The 16,006-nt window shown below is 38.6% G+C and overlaps 1 protein-coding gene across 10 annotated transcripts in view; it reads right to left on the bottom strand.

Moving 5' to 3' along the window:
* foxp1b (forkhead box P1b) overlaps nucleotides 1-14,553 on the bottom strand; it is a 149,314-nt gene extending 134,761 nt beyond the window's left edge. For 7 of the 10 annotated variants that reach the window (XM_084927550.1, XM_084927560.1, XM_084927562.1 and 4 more), the window contains exons 1-2: nucleotides 14,236-14,339; nucleotides 10,242-10,317 (exon numbers count right to left, since the gene is read on the bottom strand). The gene's annotated coding sequence lies outside the window, so the exon portion shown is untranslated. Of the gene's footprint in view, nucleotides 1-10,241; nucleotides 10,318-14,235; nucleotides 14,340-14,438 lie in introns of those variants that run through there. The other 3 variants (XM_084927551.1, XM_084927553.1, XM_084927555.1) reach the window with 1 other exon arrangement.
* Between the last annotated feature and the right edge of the window lie 1,453 nt (nucleotides 14,554-16,006).

The following is a 16,006-nucleotide window of genomic DNA, read 5'->3' as shown; positions in this document are numbered from 1 at the left end:
GGACACACTTCCCACAGATAACAATCCCCAGAGCCATTTAGGATAAAAAGCCCTTGTGATACAGCCTTTATGGACAAAATTCATCTTCCTTTTCCCTTTTAAAAGAATGTGAGAGTGTGATAGAGAGCCATTCTCTGGAAGAGATGAGTCTCTCAAAGTATTACCATTTTCTAGCAATACTAATAGCTGCTTATGACAAAGAAACAATTACAAGGTGACTGGGATTAAAAGCTAAACAATGTTAAGTTGTCATTTTTCTTGCCACACTCAGAATGCCCAAATTTATAAGAACAGCAAATGAGACCAAAAGTAAAAGGGCTTAAGATGCTGACATAGATTTACTATTTCCTGGAAAATATCTCTAATTAACTATGTGAGTGTGCAGTTTGTTATGATATTCAACCTTTAGCTCGCTAAAAGTTTGACTCCTTTCTCACCACAGTGACTAAAACTTTGCTTCAACTTTAGTTCAAACATCTGGTATGTTACGAGTACACGCACTAGCAAATACACTAATAATGTGCAGCTTTGACATATACTGTAACGGAGAAAAAAACACATATTCTGAGGTATCACTTGCAAATAAAATAGCACACACAGGTTATGTGGATCTCTGGTAAAATGGTCACTCTTGTGCTATAGTCTCTTTGCACACAAATAGGGCTTATCGATTCCCGAACACATTTCCCCGCATTTGCATAAGCTGTGTGTTGTTTGTGGTATTGTTTCTTTTTTTCCACAGGCTTTGTTTATTTATTTCTCTATGTTAGAAAATCGGTTCCACATTGTCCCTCGATCTGCAGCAGCGGCTGGCGCTGCAGCTGTTAGTTGTTAGTGACTGGAGATGACACAGTTCACCACTTCTCCAAAAAGCCAGCAAGCCTGGAGACCCGCACAGCTGCAGAGTGAGAGGAGAGGAGAGGAGAGGAGAGGAGAGGAGAGGAGAGGAGAGGAGAGGAGAGGAGAGGAGAGGAGAGGAGAGGAGAGGAGAGGAGAGGTGAGGATCTCTCTCCTATTTCTCTATCCCAGCCTTCACCAGTGCATCTTCCATTTCACTTTGGAGCTCGGAGAACGAGCCGTGCTAACCAAAGAATTCGGCCCAGTGACACAACATTAACCCATTTGTACACACAAAGTGCAAAAGCAACAGGCTCACCAGCTGACCTAATGGTTGTTGTGGCAGGGCTTTATTCCCTGGGACCGTTTTGTAACCAAGTGGGCACCATGTGAATACCATCTGTGTACCACTTATTTAAAGCTGGCAGAGGTCCCGTGGCAGCCAATCTGGCAATGAGAAAAAGGAAATAAATTGCATCATTTACTTAACATGCATTTACTGTTGTACCTGTTAAAAGCCCATGACTAAATTTTTTTTTTTTTCTGGTGCCACCTTTTTCTTTCAGCCAAAATTGTGTTTTATGCGTGACAAACCAAGCAACTGTCAGCGGGCTGATAAAGGAGGTTTTTCAAGATGTTAACCACATGAAATCACATTTGCCACCAAGTATATTAAGAGCCCTAAATCCATTTACACCAAAGAAATCTCCAAGTGCATTATGCACTTCACAGAACCCATAAACAGACAATAAGCATATTGTAATTATAATGCCAACTCTTTAATTACGTGTGTCATTTGGGAATGGTCGAGCTTACTAATTGTCAGAGTGATGTGAAAGGACTGGGGGAGGCTAGAAGGAGATCAAGCCTCAGGCCCCAATGAGAACCATATTCCCCACTCTCCAAGCGTGTTAGAAGGCAGAAAATTCAATTGGCATGGTTCCAAAGAAGAACAGTCCAAACAGCCTTAATCAGCAGGGACAAACTCCATGCAAATCATTTACATTAGCACGAGTGGAGAAAGCAGAAAAATATCTGTGGTTTCACTCTCACAACATGAAAGCAAGGAAACTCCTTTGCCTCCTGTAACTTCAGTAACAGCGCTCTTTATATCAGAAACATGCCTTTAGCTGACACCATCTAAAGAAGCAAAAAAACAAAACAAAAGGAGGATAAAATACAAGGCGCCTATATTTACTCCTTATGTGGAGGTGTCCTCAACACAACATCATTAGCATATTAAAACGTTTACCGGTGAAGTAACAACAACAACTCTGTGGCTGTAAGTGAATTATCACTGCATATGTTTTCTTATTTCCCAATACTGATAACGACAATGTTGTAGTAAATAATACAACGCCTGTTAATCGTTCTCTCAATAGTAGCACGTAGCCACCATCTGATAAAAATCATCCATCTGTCATCTGATCAAAAACAACTTGCTAACTGCAAAAATGTTCAGGTGGATTCTGGTGGTGCATTCTACATTATTGTTTTGAAAGACTTCTGACATCAATCACGGGGCAAACCGAATGGAAGTGTCATCACAAACCAAAACATCCTGTACTGAATAATTTGAGGTGAATACTCATTTACCCTCGTGGTTTTATTTGTGTGTTTAAAAAATCAAATAGAAATATATTTATTTCTGGCAGCTCTACACTAAAGTTTCTCATCATTTGTCAGCTGACACATTCAACGACACATGCTGATATCTATTCAGTATGAATAAACATTTTAGATGATGCTGCAGGAGTGCTTTGAAACTCATTTTACGGGTGTTTTCACTCTTTTTACTGTAGGCTGTCACAGGAAAATAGTGCATCTATTGCAATTAAATGCTCAAATCTGTGCATATCACCAATTAGAGAAGGAAATATCGTATTTAAAAAGCAGTGGAGAACAAATTAAACAACGTTTTATCTGTTATCTTTAGAGATTCAGGGTTTGTTTGGACATGATCAGAGACACTTCTGATGTTCACTCCATTTCTTCAGGGGTTTTGCTTGTGTTTTAGGGACTGGAAAGTTTACAGTAAAAATGAAAAATAAAAATAAATAGGTCCATTCTGTCAGCAATAATAGTTTGTTTAGACAAGAACTTCTGTTCTGATGTCAGGAATACAGTGGACCAGAGTCCAGACAAGAAGTCAATTGCTGTGAACAGCATGTGATACTAACATATGCTGCATATGGCAGTGAATGCGGTGAACAGAGATTACTGAGTGAAATATTCATTCTCTAAGTACAGAGCACCCTGAAAACACTTTGTGAGATGACATCTTCAGATGAATCATCAGCCAAGAAAATGTCAGTTAGACTATGAGAAACTGTCTCCACCATTGTTTACATATTGACTGGCATTATGTGGTTGACCCTGATGAGAACAACTCACAGTCTCCAATGGCATGATCTCACTTGGTGGAAAAAAAGCTGTCACTGTGATGGTCACTGGTAGGAGGGTGTGGCGTTGCAATCAATGAGGTGGAGGGATTTGAAGGCAAAAACAAAACAAATCTATTATTGCTTCTAGAGCATGAAATCATGCATTAGCTAATCCTGTACTGAAACAGTCAATCCTGCACCAGTTATTCTAAAATTTATTGCTCAAATTGTTCTCACCTCTGCTTTTTCCATTGCTCTGTCTATGTGAGGTTGAACTAAACACTTCACTGTGCCCTGGAAGGTCTTTTAAACAGGATCACTATTGATAAAAGAGATCAGAGTGACTGAGTGAAAGAGAAAGCGTAGATGTAGGATTCAGAATTTTCATCTACTATCCATCTCATATTCTAATGCAGCCATTATGCTCTAAAAAGAGACTGCTCATCTATTCATTTTATAGGACATTTGCAAAAAAGATGACACTGCAAGAGGGTTTGTCAGAGTGATTAAAATTCTTTGAATTAGCCCTTCAATCTCGGCATACAATTGCATATAAAGTACACAGAAATGCACTCAAAAGCCTGGCCCGGCTCCTCTCTGTAGCAGGATATGAAAAGATTGATTTACTCATTTCTCACTATGAGTTGTTTTCAGTGTGAGAAATTGATCGGTCAACACATTAAAACCTTGTACATCATGCACCCCTTATGCACAACATGAAAAGGCTTTCAGAAAAATATCCAATAACTCAAAACAGCTAATTGCTTAAGTTACATTTACAGCATTTACAACAGGTGCAGAAATTTTTAGACAAAAGGCTGTAAACTATAAAATGTAAATTGTACCAGCCGTGAGCTAGAGGGAAAGCAACCGTGGAGCATGACGCTGAATGTACTTTGATGTCTTTTGCCAGTATCGCTCTTATTAGTCTTACATTTCACAATGTCTGGACTTTTAGTCAGTTTTCACACACTGCAGAAAAGCACGACTTGTGTGAGACCCTGGACCCAAAAGAATATCTAGAATTCCTTTATAATATTTTCTAGAGTACATCTAGATGATTTTCACCTACTTTTCTAATGTCGATTTGACGAGTGTTTCAAAAAGTATGAAATGAAATGATCAAGAGTACAAATGCGGATGCAAAACAGAATCACTGCTAAAGTCAGGTTAAGCTCACATCCATCCATAGCCTTTTGAGTAATCACGCTAAAAATAGAAAAACAAATAAATAGAGAAACAAAACCAATCACAAGCCCACCTTGTGTAGGTGGTTTTAGTAACACAACAGATGTGAATTATGGTTACAATTCCCCCTTCTATTCCTGTTGAAAAAAAAGTTGCCAGAAAGTGTTTTTGCAGAACAGGAAGTTGAAAGGACATCAATTCAAGTTAAAAACTCTGTGTGAAATTCTCAGCATATGACTTCTTGAGTTATGACGAGACATTAGTTTCGAGAGGCCTCGACTTTTGATATCTGAATTCCAAAATTCAGTCATTTACAGCCTCAAGTCCAAAGTTAAGGAAATTATCCAAATACGTTCAGTGATTCTATCAAAAGTATTAAAGGTATATACAGTGAAATGAATAATACATACGTGTGTGTGTGTTTTGTTTTTGTTTGTTTGTCTGGTAGGAAACCTGGCATGGGAAAAGAATTTGGTTGCTTTTTTATGCACACTGTTTCAATGTGTTGTAAGCTTGACCGGTACATAAGTCACTATAAACACAAAGTCAGCCTTTGGCGTTCCCAGCGTCACTTTTTGCAGAGACTGCGACCTGAAAGTGACGTGCTGTTCACATCACTCCTTAAGTACACAATTAGACTTTTTCTCATGCTTTTAACTCTACTACCTGGAACAAAATAAGCAACAAATAGGTTTCAGTTCTAGTTTAGTTTCTCTCTGTGACTCACCCACTCATTCTCTTGTTCTATCTCCATCTTTTTTTAGACCAGCTGCATTACCCAAGTCCCCATTCACATCAACTGCAATTGCACATTTATGAGAGATATTTAAGAGCTTATGTAAATCTTGTAAAGAAGCTGATCGCTAAGGTCTGCCTTTTTTTACAACTACTTTTTGCTGCTGTCTTTTTCTTGCCACCGTAAACACTCATTTTGTTCACGGGTCACGTTTTACAAATGAGCTATGTGCCTGTTGTTCTAGCGTGCTGTTATGTCACCTGAGCACAATGTGCACGTGCACGCTTACTGTCAAGAGAGAAAGCCGACTGGTCTTAGGAAACAGAGAAATACTGCCATTGAAATGCTGCTACAGCACCTTCTACACGATTCAGACAGCACTGAAGATACAATAAAAGTACATTATTTAAACTACATAATATATATATATATTTTGTTTAATTTTATTAAGAGAGCTCTATTCCATAAATTATATACCTGAACAAACTGCTACAGGAGAAATAAAACCAGCATATGAATAGATCAACAGCTAATTTCATGACACCAATTTCATGAAACGCTATTAGTGTCACCCCCACATACTAAACAAATCAACGAAATGTTTAGACTTACATGATGATATAACAGTACTGTAGCATTCGTCTCAGGATTAACAACTCTGATAGTAACTGTGCAGTATTGACACTGCAGGGTGACAAAGCACTGCATTCAGATTTCAGGGTACAGATTTGACCAAGTTCACCTCCGTTCCATTTTACTGTGCCACTTGCCGTGTGTAACGCTATTACACGTTGTTAGTGCACTGCTTTGTTTGCTGCCATTTGATTACTTTTTGCAGGATAACCGACAGCCACTGCGGTTGCCGCCTCCCATCGAAAAGGGACTTTACACACGTTTGCAACCTCTGATGCTGAGCCGCTCTGTGAAAGCCACAAATGTATCATACCTGACAAGGATCTCTGTGGATCTCAACTTTACACCTGATAAACACAAACCCGGAAATATTATACAGACTGGGAGTCTAGAACAAGTCAAATATGAGACTAAAATTATTTCAAAACAACTGTAGCTGTAGGAGTGTCAACGTCTGGTTTTTTGTTTCCCGCCGCAATTCAGCAACTTTGTGTAAATTGCAAACTTGCATTTTGAAGAAACACCAAACTCAGACATGTTTCGCCAATTAGTTACAATGAAATTAATAATAATTGCTTTGTGGACGTGGCTGGGACTTGAGTTAATTGTGGCTTTTTGGTATTTAAAATATTATTGAAAAAACCCTCAATGAAACAACAGCTGAAAATAACGTAAATCTTTTTTCTGGTTAAAAAAACATTAAAAAAAACGAGTAACTACTTGAAACTGGCAAATACTGTCACACACAATGGAAATATTAAATAGGAAATTATACACTGTTTTCCCACAATCTCCTTTTAAATTTTTCATTATTATCTTGCTATTCATATCTTAGTCATTTAAATGTAAATTATTTTATTACAATTAACGTTATTTAAAAAAAAACTGGGTGTAGACTTCATTCAATTTGTCTAAATTCATTTGTGACAGTATCATCTGAAGACACTATACTGTGGTAAAATGTAACTTTGTGTAACTTTGCTTTGTTTACAAAAAAAGAAAAGAAAAAAAAGGAATGATGCATAAAAAAATATCATCCAGTACTACCAAAGTTAGCGATATCAACAAAACTACTTTAATCACAAAAACAACAGTGTTTATCTAGTCAACACATGCAGCAAATGGCTATCCACATTATCTGCTTCAACACATAATTCCAGCCCTGGCTAATCTATTGACCAAAATGATTAAAGAAATAACTCCTGTGAAAATAACCATCTCCAACTGAGTGGTTTGGGAATGGAGCCCCACCCTGTTTACAACACTGAGAACAAAAACAAACTCCCTCCAAGGAGGCCAGGCAAATGCAAGTCACACACTCCAACCAATACAGGCAAACAACAACAACATCTGAGGATCTACTGGGAGAGCAGGCTACCAAACAACAGCAGCCTGCACACAAACAAGGTGAGAGTTTCGAACTGTCAGAGGGAGTGAACTGGAGACTGAAAGAAAGTCTGTGTGTTTGAGAGAGAGAGAAAGCGAGACTCTGTGTGAAAGTGGAATTGAGTAGCAAAAGAAAAGTCAAATACCACCCGCACCGCCCCAGTCTCAGGTCAACTGAATCATCAGGAGTCAGGGAAGATACCGTCACCGCTTTCCATGAATAGCTCACAAAACCACATCAGAATGACTTCACCGAAGCAAAAACAATAGTTTGAGAACACTCTTCCTCAATATCCAGGGGACTCTGAATGAAGAAGTAATGAATCTCAGTTAACAAGGCCATTATCAGTGAGAGAGCTACATCATCCCGATGGACTACGGATCCATAAGGCCCTTACGTCCACTGGCCTTTTATTGTCGCTATTATCTCCTAAGGTATGCCATTAACAATTGTACAAAAAAAGATGAAAGTATCGTGTGTTTGATCTCACACTGTACATCATCATAGTAAACAATGAGGCTGTATAAGGGACACAGGCCCAATTAGCCATCTCTGCTCTCAGCTGTCAAGTGTTTAAACAGCTTGCTAGGATGATAATAGTAACCTGCATACTTTCATCTGTGCTCCAGACTCATCAGCATGGTAGCACCTTTGCTTAAGCGCTGCACTGCATCTTGGGTAATTACTGCTTCCCAATTACCTCCCAGCTGGTAAATATATATCAAATAAACAAGCAACAACCCGTCAATTAGGAGCGCCGTTTCATAATGGGGGTACAAAATGATGTTTTATGCAGAAACAGAGGAAAGCAGAGAGAAAGGGGTAGCATTCAACATCAAAGTGAACTTGTATCTGTTAACTGCACTTACAGTACATCTGAGCATAGCAGTTTGTGAAATAATTAAATCACACGTGTTTACAACTAGTATGAGACTTTAATCAGAGGTATTTTTAATTACAAACAGGGTGAAAAAATACAGCTTGTGATGGTGCTGTTGACTGAGAATGGACTTAAAAATGAAATGTGGCCTTTTCTTCACAGATGAGTGAAGTGGGACAGTAACATTGTCGAATTCAAAGGCAAGGAGAACAGCTGCAGCAACAGTCTGTCAACAAAATTTGCATTGCTGCTCTTTCCTCATCTCCATTACTCTCTCCTGTCTCTCCTCAAGCCCACGGAGCTGCCGGCTCAGATCTGAGTACTCTGATGGCTTATCACATAGCGAGCAGCAGGCTAAGCCGGAGTGATGCGCCCAAAAGACATGATCAAAGCACACCAACTTTCCACCCAGCAATGATGATGGAAGAGCAGGCTCTGCCATGTTATGTTTCTTATTATGCTTGGACTGGCAAGTGAAAACACAGCGAAGAAGTCAAAGATGAGGCCCTAAAAAAAATTTCTCCTGCAACCTCATTTTATATTTTTATTATTTTATTTTTTTCATATCCCTACTATACTTACAGAGGCTTAAATAGTAGTCTGTGACATTTTCCTATCAATAAATGTCAGTTTTGCCTCTCTTATTCCCACAAACCATAGTATTGATCTAATCTACAAGCAAGCCCTGAAAGCTTTTATTTTGAAGTGCTAGAGATCCAGCTTTGGATAGGTTTTAAGATTTACACAGTGCGATTCAAGTAAAGTCTCCTTTTCTTCTGCATGAACAGAGAAATCTGTGCCATAGCATGAAAAGCCACCAAAGATGAAAAGTGAAAATTACAGCGTGGCAACACAAGAATCAAACTCTTCACAAACAGACAAACTACATCGCAGATCTAACCACATGGCTCAACTAGAAAACGGATTCTAGTGAAGTCAGCTTAAAGATACTAAACCACACAAGTTGCCACTGATGTATTGAAAACATTTTTTTTTTTGCCTTTTTTTATTACAATTTTTGGATTATGATTTTTCACATTGTATTGAGTCACGTCTATGTTAGATAAATATCGCAATTCCTACACCAGTGAAACTGGCTGACTTTTTAACACCCTGCATCATATGAGCTCTGGAATTACAACACAGCTGACCCTTTTATCTCAACAGTAACCATTAGGGATGCACCCAATCACCTTTTTTTCCATTATACCATGTCCTAATTTAACACCGTTGGTGGTTAGGTGTAAATAAGATGCATTCCCCACTGTGAGAAACAGAGTGGGACTGTATAAGACAACATTGGTCTTGACTCAGACACTGCTTTCCAAACCTGGTAAAATAAAATGTAACAAATAAATACATCAATTTTACCAACTTTGTATTTTTATGCATAAAATAGTAAATAATAATGAGAAAAAAACAAATACAAAGTTTAGAAATCGTATTCATCTTAATCATCAAATTCATTTGCACTAGTTTAATCTCACTTCAGTGTAGGCAGCTGTTATTTACGGTCATGTATAGTAGTGTAGTTTCACCTTTCCTCCACTCAGTCTGAGTGCACTTTATTTTACTGTTCCTCACACACACACATGTTTACATGGAGTGGAGAGAGGATACGAATGAATGGAAAAATATTAAAAGAGCTGGCAACAACACTTAATGTTACCACAAGTGCAGTAAACACAAAACATAAAAACACTGAGAGAGACCAAGAGAAAGAAAGCATCACTGCAGTTTTTCAGTTGACCACAGTTTGCAGGTTATCTTCAAATTTTGGCAAACATAGCCATGAAATCTATTGACATAACTAGCGTTAAAACCCCCCAAACTGCTGAGATTTTCCTGTTAGCTTCTTCGATGCTACTTTAGCTCTCTGCTTGCACCTGATTCACTGCTGCTGATATATGGCATAGTAACTTAGATCATATTGCTGTCATTGATGGTTGAGTCAGGTTTTGACGTCAGGATTTTCCTGATATTCTATCCAAACATTAAATTAGTTTATCTGTGATTACGGTTTTATCTTTTTCTCTGCAGTGACAAGCAAAGCAACAAACGTTAGTGTCTACATCACTTCACACTGTAAGGAAAAAATACTTATCTGCAAGACAAATCACACACAGAGAGGCTTCAAATCATAAGTCAGTGTCTACATAAACTATGGAAGTTTTAACAGAGTTGAGAACCACTTACAGTTCTGATGTCACAAACTGTCACAAGTGGCTTTAGATTATTCTCAGAGCTCGCTTCACTTCCTGTCCATGTTGTCCTGGAATGACAAACAGAACAGCACGTTATTATCTAGGGGGTCAGTAAACAACCTATATACACTCAAAACACACACATATGTGGTACATCTTTAGGTAGTGTATAAAACAAATACGCTATTATGTTGTTATTACACTGGCAAATATTAATAATAAACATATTTCTATCATAATGTTACACTGATGTTCAGGTCACAGCTACTGAGTAATGTGTGAGTAAATTTGTGAGCAAAACAAACCGGGATGTTGCAGAAATACGGTTCATCGACACAAAAAAAAGCCTGATTAAATTCAGCCGAAAATGTGAGTTAATCTGTGTGAATGATTATCAATACATCTTGGAGAAAAATCCCTAAAGAATGATATTATCAGCCCAATCGTGCAACATCATAAACACACACACAGACTGGACAGCTGATAGAAACAGGTGCTGAGGTTCAGCCTGGCAGCTGAGCACAGCTTGCAGCATATGTCTGAGCCCCTCATGTCTGGACCAAAATGTTTGTAGCTTACCTGCATCCTTCCCCAAACCTTCTGTGGTGTTGTATTACAGAGGAAATTCTGATTTTTAAGCTACTTCATTGTAGCTCGAGAGAAAAACATGGACTCGTAGGAATAAGAGCACAATTATCATATTAAACTGTTTGGATATTCCTATAAGTCTACCAGCAACAATTCATAACACTGTCTATTCACTTATTTATAACTAGCTAAATTTGGAATATTTTGATTATTTACTAAAAATATATAGATGTGGATGGGTTCTGCTGCACTCCTAAAAACACCAGTGTCCCTTCTCTTAAATTGTTTGTTCCTGTTTGCTTTCTCTTATGTGATTAAAATAAATACATTTTATTTTGAAATCCAATGTAAAAACACCATAGAGGATAAAGTAAATATTCTTATATATTTAAACAGCTCAAGCATAATTTATTTCCCAGCAATAAACAGGCTGTGCTCCAATGTTGCACTGTATTCCTAAAACACAACACCAGTAGTAAATTCATTTTGTAACTCAAGTTAATTGATTGTAATTGCATGCTCTCTCTCCTCCCATGCAGGCGGATGACATTTTTTTGTCAGCATCCCTGCCTTTATTAAGGACAGATGACAGTAGAAGACAGTAATTAATGGCTGCCCAAGTTAATAGCCATCCTGAGCGTTTTGGCAGTCTCCATAGAGACCGAGGAGCTGCGCAGAGCTCACCTGAAGCTGTCCACTCTCTGACCAATCGCCTTTGCTGTCACAGAAAACAGTCTGCCAGGGGCCGCGCCACAGGGGCCGGGACACACTAACCTTTACCCTGGAAATATTGTTCTGCTTTCCTTTGTTATCCATTCATGTAACACAGCATTAATGAGCATGCTACACTCATATTCATATTGCCGGTACTCTTCTCCCCCTTTTGTGTCGTGTGAATCAAACATGCAAAAATCACACGACAAATTCATTTACCAGAAAATTCCCTTTTATTCATCTGTCACTTGTCTTGGTTTGTGGAAAAAAAAAAAGGTTTCGAGCAAATGGTTTTGAGGGCGTCTTGTAATCTGCAATCAAATGAGGGGTGAAGCAGGCAAATAAATCTGAAGGAAACAATATAGTGAAAGCAGAACCTTATTCCCACACTGGACCCGAAAATAACTCTCCTTATCATTCAGCTGCGAGCTCGGGTGCACAGTCAGTTTACAGCCCCTCTGTACCCAGCACAGGGTATTTCAATGTGTGTTCACAAATACTGAGCCGTCAGATGAAAGAGAGGGCCGCTCCACTCAGGGATGGGAGTCCTCGCACTGAATGCATGAGTGACTGATTACTTTCTTACCAGTTGAACCTCGGCTCTCTACAAAGAAGAGCCTTACCCAAGCCTGAAGAGGCCAAACTAGAAACAAGGGCTTTCTAAATTATACAAAATCACAGATTGGTGTGTTAAGCATCTTGCGTCATTACAATGCATACAGCTGCTCTTCCTCAAATTTCAAGCTATTTTTTTAAAATCCCCCTCGCCAACTCAATTTATTCAGTTTCAGTACAGAGCAGGAAAGTACAGTCTTTCTCATTTGTAGATGGAGGCGTGGGGGACACACTTAGGTCGTTCCCATCAGAAACAGCAGAAGGTTGAACGTCTGTATGTAATAGCCGTGTCAAACAGCAGGCCCTGGAAAAGTTGCAAAGAAAGTTCATCCTGAGTTTTTCCTTTTTTTTTCTTTTTTTTTGGAAACCTGGGTCAGCATTTGCGAAGGTCCATTTCTGCATAAGTGAGCACACAAACCCCAGTGCCTGTTCAAATAGTCTGCAGCTCTCTCTCAGGCAGCTCATGACAACAGCCCAGCAGCAGCACTGTTTGATCTCCAATGTTTTCCTTAATCTGGGTTGTCAAGGTTCGCTTGTTGGAGGCTGTTTACTTTACTTCTCCTACAAAAAAGTGTTTTTTTCCCCTCAGACAATGACTAATCCAAAGACCAAGAAGGAGGGAGCACTGCCAGCAATAGTTGTTAAAGCTGCAGTTTCCCTTTTGTAAAATTTCAGATTTTAGTTGCCAGCTGCAATCTTACTGTATGAAACATTAGGGCAAGACTTTATTTATTTATATTTATTTACTTTAGTTATTAAAAAATATATAATAATTTTTGGCACTATTTTAATTCTGCCTAATGTTAAAAATGAATACAGACTGAGTGTATCAGATAATTTGTTTATTAGTTATCCACTGTATTTGTAAATAGTGCTTATTTGCCTGTAAGACCCCTGTTAAAATAAACACGTTAAAATAATTTTTAAAAAATGTTTTAACGTGTTTGCAATAGGTGAGCTTAAATGCTACAGTGCTGTACAACATTCCTTTGCACAAATAATAATGTTACTGTCTATTAGTTAAAAAAAAAAGTTTAACTACACTATTGCAACAACTTGATCTGCAAATATTAAATTAACAAACAAAACAATCTCCATTTTCCGTACAGTGATCACAGCTCCAGCCAATTTACATTTATGAAAATGTTCAACTGTAACCCACAGCACATCTTATTCAACACAACCATTGTCTCACATCCTGTGCAAACCACTATAAAAGTTGAAATATATAACGTTTAACACTTTCAAAGCGCTATTTTACGTTACCACAGCCATAATTAGGAATTAACTCCGTAATTCCTTTGTGTTAATGAAACGTTACGAAATGAATATCCGCTTTTACTTGTGTTGGGTACACAGCCTTAGCGCTGAGCAGGGAAGCCACACCGACAGAACACGCTTGAATAACGCAACTGATGGACAGCTAAATAAAAGTAATGATAACTTTAAAAGTTGAGGGCTTGCTACACTTCTGACTTCCTCCGGTCTTTCTGAGTTTGGAGCACAGCTAACACGTGGGGGAAAAGCTCCATCCCTGGTTTCACTCCAAAGAAATCACGGCACTCAAAACTTCCCCTTCACCGTGTAAAGTTTAACAAAAAAAACAACTTTTACAGCGCATCCTTAATATGTAGCGTGGTAATTACGGTCTGTTAGCGGCCATTGCTAAGCAGCACGTTATAAACATGTAGCATTCATTTTGAAAATACTTTTTGGACGAGAGGTGCATTTCCCCCCGGGGTCTCACGAGTCGCCTCAACTAAGTTAGAAACCCAACTTTTCCCAAAAAAGAAAAAGAACAAAAAAGCAGAGGGTAAATATAGAGTCGTAAAGATATTCTTGTAAAAGCCGCTCGGTACAGCTGCATTAAAACGGCGCTACCTATCGCCCTACGTTATAATAATACAGGTGTATATTTATTTCGCTATTTGTAACAATTCGGCAAACAGCAAGACAAAACCGAGACAAACTCGGTGCGAGTATCCGAGTGCAGCTGCAGCAGCCGCAGCAGGTATCTAGACACGAAACAGCAAAGCTAACGTTAACATTAGAATAGTAGTGAAACTTACCAGAACGGAAAAAAACGCTTTACAGCAGCTAACAGGGCGCACGCGGAGGGTACCGATTCGCTAGTATGAGATAACGAAGCCGTGCACGCGAGCTTGTGTACAGAGAATGCGTGCAACAACAAATCACACAGTAAACAGTGAATATTACTCCGCCCGGGAGGTGGAGGGGGGAACTAACTAAGTAACTTAAAAGATAATCTTACCGAGGGCGTCGAAATAAAGCGAAATGTGGAGTTTCACACTCGCTGCCTGCCAGTCTTTCTCGCAGGAAAAGGCACGAGCTCCTTGCTTAATGTTCTTATTAGATTTTAACACGCTGTGAAAAGAAGGAGGAAAAAAAAGGAAGAATCGCTGATTTGGATGTTGTTGTTTTGATCTTCCAAATCCGTGACGTCATATCCACCTGAGGTAAACAACGTTCATTGCATTGCAGATCCTAACATCATAGTCACAAGTACATTTCAGTAGCACTTAGTAGCACTTAGTAGGTCCTTTCTATGGGGAAATGTAATGATATGCATTAGTTTTAGCTGAAAATGTGACAGGAGAGAGGGGGCTGTCAGAAAAGCTAAAATCTCTAAGCTCACTAATTATAACTGAGGCTGAATGAACTTCTATTATTTCAGAAAAACTCTCCTGTCTTTTTTAAAATTTTTATTTTACTATTATTTTTTCTGATCTGTGGTTCATCATAACTCTTCCAAAGCCTCACTTAAGAAAAAAAGAGATAAATGTTTTGACATACTCATCATAGCTGTTTTAATCTCCAGCTTTGAGGAATTTTAAGCATTGGTGGTGGTGGGCAGTATAGACAGTATAGATAATCAAAGTCCAGGTTCTTTTCAGTATGGGCTGCATATCATTTTCTAACATGTAAGCCAGCTCCTCTGGATGTTTTAAAGGGAATGTCAGTACACCTACATTTCAACAAAGTTGTTTCACTGTTTGGAGTAACTGTTCTGGTTTAAAAGTTTTGCTCACTCTTACACAAAAGCAATTATACAAATGCAACCACAACTCAAATGCCCTGGAGAAGAGACTGGGAAGGTTTAAGTGTCCAGTTAACGCTGAGTGTAAGGCAGCATTAATGTGCCCTCAGAAAATACTCTGAATTTCTTTGATTCATTCCTCTTTTTTGGCCTTGATCAATATTGGAGAAGCACAGCTCACTTCACTGTAAAGGACGTTGCATTTATCATGGCTGCATCAGAGCAGAGCGCTGCTGATGGACCTCTGATGAGAGACTGTTTCTTAGTAGAGAGCGCCACCCTCTGGTAGCACACTGTCATGAGACGAATTACTCTAATATTTCCACTGAACAAACACTCGCATTTTGAGGTTATTGATATTTGACTTCATAAAATCAATCCCCCTAACAAAACATGCACAATTTCATATCCACAAGCTTCTCTGATATTCATAATCCATTAATATATGCTTTTTTGTTTTGTTATTTAAGTCTTTAATAAACCAATAAAAACTTTAATATACCATTACTAATGATGATAAAGATTTTTATATATGTTTTTTGCCTGGTAAGTTTTCCTGCGATTCACCAACTGGAGTCTGGTGTCTGTCACTGAGCGTAATACATATACTGCTCACTGACTTGGCACCAAACACTGATTATTCCACTTAACACAAATAAAAACACTGTGTCATGATCCTAATAATATTTCTGTGTTGCCTGCAGGAGGCTGCTGTCTACAGTTCTGCACCTAAATGTCAGATTTCTTATTTCTTATGTTACTGAGAGACTGTCAGGCGATCT

This window comes from Perissodus microlepis, chromosome 5, assembly GCF_051167445.1.
Source record: "Perissodus microlepis isolate ML-2025 ecotype Zambia chromosome 5, ASM5116744v1, whole genome shotgun sequence".
Taxonomy (NCBI): domain Eukaryota; kingdom Metazoa; phylum Chordata; class Actinopteri; order Cichliformes; family Cichlidae; genus Perissodus; species Perissodus microlepis.
Note: the sequence above shows the minus strand (reverse complement) of the source record. Positions and strands in the feature narration are given on the sequence as shown.